The sequence below is a fragment of the Motacilla alba genome, chromosome 7, assembly GCF_015832195.1.
Source record: "Motacilla alba alba isolate MOTALB_02 chromosome 7, Motacilla_alba_V1.0_pri, whole genome shotgun sequence".
Taxonomy (NCBI): Eukaryota; Metazoa; Chordata; class Aves; order Passeriformes; family Motacillidae; genus Motacilla; species Motacilla alba.
This window is the reverse complement of record NC_052022.1, coordinates 30,626,023-30,632,223: the sequence shown is the minus strand read 5'-3', so window position 1 is coordinate 30,632,223 and position 6,201 is coordinate 30,626,023.

Genomic DNA, 6,201 nt, shown 5'->3' with positions numbered 1-6,201 from the left:
TGGGATATGGATACTATTGCAGTGGAATGGTATCATCATCAATGTACCTATGTAAACATTTCTAACACCATCAAATTCACTGCAGGGGGGGGCACAAAACCTTGCTTGTTGTTTTCTGCTAGGGAGAACTGAGAAGCTGTATCAATACCTGAAAGGATGCAGACAGCTTTTCACTAAATTCTTTATTCATGCCTATAATGCAGAGTCCAAGACAGAGATATCATAACATGAAGTGGCTTTCTTCTTTCTAAAGATGAAATAACAGTACATTTGAAGCATGGTAAAGGTACAAGAAAGTCACAGTGCTGGTTGAAGAGATAAGTCTTGTGTACAGTTCTGTTCTTTGAGAAGCACATACACAAAGCCATGAGTAAATACCAATAAAACCTGGCAAAATATCACAGAAGACAAAATATTCCAAAGGCGATGTTATCAAAATCCTTTGAAACTTAATTAAAAGATCATATGGACTTGCAAAAGCTGTGTGGATCAGGGCCCAAGAGAAGTCAACTCTAGACTTTAGTTTCCAGTGTCCTTTGCCCTTTTGCATCAAGCAGGAGCTTCTTCCAAAAATAATTTCCTGAATGCAAATGACCTGTTATAGCACTTATTACTTGGGGTATAATGTTCGAAGCAGGAGTGACCCTTAAATTAGTTGAGGAACACATATGAAACTTGCAACTTCTAATAATAGTGAGGCAAGTCTTCCATATGTTGTTATAAATTTCAGTCCAAGATGATTAACGTGGCTCACAGGCTACTCTTGTAAGATGATAGAAGAGATATTTTTGCTGCCTCTCCTGAGAGGGCTAGTGTTTCAAATTATTTCCAAACAAGCTTCTTCCAAGTGAGAGATGGTTCTCATTTTTTTGTCACCTTAATAAAAAGGTGATGAACACTCTCTTCTTAACTGTGCCCTTATATGAACATCAAACAAATATTGTGACAGTCTGATGTGATAACAGTGTGTATGTGCCAGCCATGGAATAATGTTCTATTCATAAATACAAATCATTAATTTATTGTGCCTGTCGTTATGTTTGGAGCAGAGTACTTGTATTGTAAGCCTGCAGGGAATCTCAGAAGTGAATTCAACAGCTACATCTTCATTCAAAGTGATTTTTACTTACAGCAGGTCTCTATCTAGTATATTTTACATCAATTCTGTCCAAAGACTTCAGAAGAAAAAAATGTTATGAACTCCTTTGTTAATTAAAATCAAGGCAATAATAAATAGGGTAGGAAAGTGTTCACAGCCATAAACAAGATGGAGTGGCCTAGGATCTTCTTTTCTGGTATAGAAAAAGGTGACTACTGAAGCTCAAATGATCCTATTTGGTCATTTATTTATTTATTTGTGGGTTATTTATTTATTTATTTACTGGTACTGTGTGATGCTGTTCCTAGATGAGATACATAAAAACTCTAAATGTTCTTGTTTGGCTGAAACTATTCATCCTGATTCATCCTCTCTGATTCAGAAGAAGTGAGGCTTGAAATGCCTGTCTGTCTGTGGATACTGTTGACGCTGGCTGCAAAGAATTTGTCAGACTGTGTGTGTTTGTGAGCTCTTAGCTCTGCCTCTGAACAACTCCTTTAGTTCACTAAATGCAGGCTTGTTTTGAAGCTAAGTGACACAAGTTTTGCTGTGGAAACTGCATCCAATTGTTGGCTTCTCATCACAAAGGCTGTATTTGAGTAAAGTTTTCCAGCTAGTAAGAGGTCATGCCACATACAAGCAGGATCTTGAACTTTGAACTGTGTGAGATGAACAATCTTTAATTCAGACATCAAAAAGCAGACTTCTGACTTGAGGGAAAGGGGAAGAAGGGACAGCCAGAAAGAGAGTGAGAAGTTATTCAAGTTAGTATTAAGCTATAGGGTTGTTGGCAGATCACCTGAGATCAAATGGCTTCTCTGGGTTTTTTGTAGTCCATTTGTCTCTCAGAGATTATATTACTTTCTTATATTAACTACTTTTTAAAAACATAACTATATAATCATACTGAAAATCCTTCCAAAGCACGTTCTTGTTTGAGGAGCTACTGAATTATAGATTATTAGGGTACAAAACTCCATGTATGTGTATGTCTGTCCTTATTAAAACTCAGAGCCACGTCCCAAACCAATGTGATACAGGATGTCTGCACCCTAAAACAGCTAGAGGCTGATCCAGAGTGGCTTGATTCTCATGTAATACTCATGACATTTTCCTCATATACACTTCTGCTTGGATAACAAAAGCAGGCATCAATTCATACTGCCTGAGGTATGCTCTTTTGTAAGCCAGACCTGGCTGGAAAATGGATGGAGATTGGAGCTCCTGCCATTAGACTTCCCCGGATAGATTTTGTAGCCTTGGTGGTTTTTTGGCAGGCTTCTATAAACAAGATTTTGCCTTAGATCCAAGTTTTCGTCAGCCTAAACCCTATTTGTCTTTGCCTAACCCAATGCTAAGGCATCACTTCTCAGGGCATATTGGCAGTGTACTTGTGGATGTTTATTTTTGCTGTCTGACCTGCCCCTGGCTCCAGCCCTGGCTTAGCTCAGCAGCCTCTGCCAGTCCCAAAGCTATAGGTGCACCCACCACCCATCCAAGGTGAACACTGTATCTCAATTAACACTAAAACTGAGGTATTCATCCTGGTGTTATTCCATCCCAAAGCTTATTCCACAAACCCTTTACTATTCAAATCTCACTTTCTCAATTTTTAGATCTTTTTAGCAGTGTATGATCTTAAGCTTCAATGGCCTGTTTAGAATGATGCATATTAACAGATCAAATACTTTGAGTCTTTTTAGTCATAAAAACTTTTCTACACGCACTCAAGATTAGCTTTTCTTCAAAGCCCTGCCTTAATGAAGTAAATGTGTAGCAGTCTTATGCCATCTAACTCCCTATTCCAACTGAAATATTCTTTCCACTGCTGTATTTAACATAGGAATGGCTATCATAAAATTAATGAGAAATTGGGAAAAATGAGACTCGAAGCAGAACTCTAGTCCAAAAGCACTCCTGAAATGTGAGCTCATACTCTGTTGAATCCCTGAGCATTGAGTAACTGTTACACAAACCATCCATAACTAACATTATTTCAGCATATTGCTTATATAGACAGTTGTCCCCCCAAATAAATGACTTTTTCCCTATTAAAAGGGTTTTTTTACCTCTTGAAATCAGATGCAAAATTATGTGTATAGGGATCTACCTATAGCATGAATGAATTTTGTTATTTTCTTCTTTGCCATTCTGTGGTTATAGGTAATATTTCTAGTTATGACCTCCAAAAACTATTATTGCATCTTTCTGTTTGATCTATATAATGTCATAAATTTCCCTGTGTACAAGAGTTCTGATTTGAAGATGATGCAGCTGAAAAACCTCATGATAGAGTGGAAAGGACATTTAATATTGGACGGTATCTCAGATAAGATAATTAGATCATTTGGGTATTGAATAATGTCTAGAGATATCAAAATATTTATTATTTGAGGTAATCATGATAACATTGTTGGTAACTTAGACTCTTCTGAAAATTAATTTCAAATTTATCTTCTCATTTCAGTGACAGTTGAAGTAATTTTGTGACTTTATAAAGGAATTTATTTGCCATTTGTGCTGCAAAAGGTGATGTTGGTGTATGAGAAAAAGTACAGAGGGCTTGAGTTCAGCCAGCAAGGCAATTTAGGGAAATGGAAGTTTTCAGCAGCAGCAATAGCTCAGATTCAGTCACCCATAAATCTCCTCAAGGGATGCAATTCCTCAGCATCTGTATCCTTCATTCCCCTGTCTTTGCTTTAATGTATCCTCGGAATCACTCCCCCAGCTTCTTTCTAAGGCATCTTCTGGCTCATTTCTTCTGGCTCATTTGAAAATCCATTTGCCCTGTGCTCGAAGGGAGCCAGTGTTATTGCCCACCCCCTGAGCACACTGACCAGTTCTGCATGGCAGAACAGAGTCTGTGGTGCTCTCTCCACGGGCTGCCTGTGATAGCCCTGAAAGTCAGGGGGGATGCAGGCCTGCCCTCCAGGAGCATTGAGAGAAGTGGGCCAGGCTCTTGAAGCAGCAAAAGCCATCGCCACCGCTCTCATGGCAGCAAGAGTTCACCCTTTCACATGTTTGTACTGCTTAATCTTTCAAGGTGGAGAAGCTGATCTGATAGAGAAAGGTGGTTTGGGGACTTACTGTAGGTACAAGAAAAAACTCTGCATTTCACACCCATTCATCATCTTTGGCCTTGTCCCCAAAAACACCCTTAGTTCTAAGGGGCAGAATACCTTATTCTGAACAAAGCTGGGATAAAACAATGTGGTGGCTTGGGCTCAGTTAACAGCCACACACCCACCTGGCTGTTCATGCCCTCCCCTCTCCTGCTGGATCTGAAGAAAGGAGGAGGAAGGAAAGATTTATGGATGGACATCAAGATAGGCAGGTGCAGCCAAAGCGAGCTGTGAAAGCAAAGCTGAGGAGGAGGAAAAGGGAGGAGTTGTTGCTCATTATAATGTTGATCTCAGTGTGAAAATTGGAGATGCAGACGTGGGTACACAATTCCTCTGAAACACATGACTTCCATACATTAAGCACATTAATGTCCACAGATGGCACAAAATTGGTAGGAGCAGGGTTTTAGTGTGTCACTGTTCTGCTGCTCCACAACCTCGCCTGCAGTGATGTCTGTCTTTATCTCTGCTGGGAGGCAATTTCCTGTTTAATAATTAATTTTAGTATCATTTTGGAGCACAAACTGACAGTGATTTTTATTTTGGAGAAGGAAACGTTATGGTAAGATTGAGCCTTAAGTTCCTCTTACTTCTCTGCATTGTTTCCTTTAGTATGGCAGTTTTTGTACAGCTACTGCTTTGTTGCTGCCCTCAGGGCTCTTTGTTTTAGGCATGCCAGCAATCATATTTCAATGTGATTCTTGCTTTTTTCCAGCTAATATCTGACTGTCACAAAGCTGTGATTTTCAGTGTAGAAAGGAAGTGGCTTTGTTTGCAGCTCCGTGTCACAGGGAAGCCTGATTGGTTGTTGTATTGCAGTGCACATCCTGAAGTTTAGGTTTATTCTCGGAGACATCTAAATGCAAAACATTTACCCACTTTCTCTCAGTCCAGCTTCTCAGCTGACTGTAATTCTGGTGGGTGGCTTTTCAGTCACAAATCTCTTTTGATCCTCTTTGCAATATTCTAATGCCTCATGTTTGGTTAATCCTCTTGCTGTGCTGCTGCCTGGGTTTTCCAGGGCTGCAGTTTGCATGTCTGCCTAGGCTTCATGCCTTAGTGCTGTTGGGTACTGATAAAAAAATTAAGTAAAAGAGGACTTGCATATAAATCAGGAATATTTCTGTGGCTGGTATACTGCCTTATTTGAAAAAAAAAAAAAAAGTGAATAAGATTTGGTACTTATTCTGTCTATTTATATTTTCCAGCCCTGCACATGGGATAGGGATGGTCTCTGCTCACCAGGAGGTAAGTGCCTGAGTGCACAGGCTGGTGCAAACCACACCAGGGCTGCTGCTGGGCCCTGGGGGTTCATATTGCCTCTCATAGCCCATGTATGCTCAGACTCCCAGCTGACCTCCTGCCAAACACAATACTCAGTTTCATAAACAGACTGGACAAAAGCTCTAGCTGCCTCTTGCCCAGACAGAGCTCCTGGTGGGGTTATTGCTGCTGTTTCTGTTTTGCTCCATGATGAATGTGCAGTGCTGCTGTGGTGATCCACAGAAGGAGCCATCATGCAGAAAGGTTTCTTAAGGAAAAACAACCCTGCTTCTTGCTATGGCCTCGAGATCAGCCCTGGACCCGAGGCCAGTGTGAACAGGGGAGCAGGCTGCACTCCTCCAGGTCGGGCTCACTGCAATCTCCCCCTGCTGGAAGAAATTCCCCCTCCTGGAAAACTGTCATCTCCAGTCAGAATTAATAGTCAATTTCTTGTCTGCTTCTGAATTCCTTGGGTGTCTTTGCTCTGGGGTTACTCAGAGACAGTGACCTCACTGCCCTTCGGGAGAGTTTGGAGAGTCCCAGGGAGTCAGCACCACTGTCCATTCCAGGACACAAAACCTGGAAAATCCCAAGAGCAAAAATTTCATTTTAAAGATTCCTAAAATTGCCCAAAGAGATTTCTATTTTCAATTTTCTAATAATTTCTGGATTAATTACATGAATTGAAACAAAAGCATCTAACAACTATTACACTCA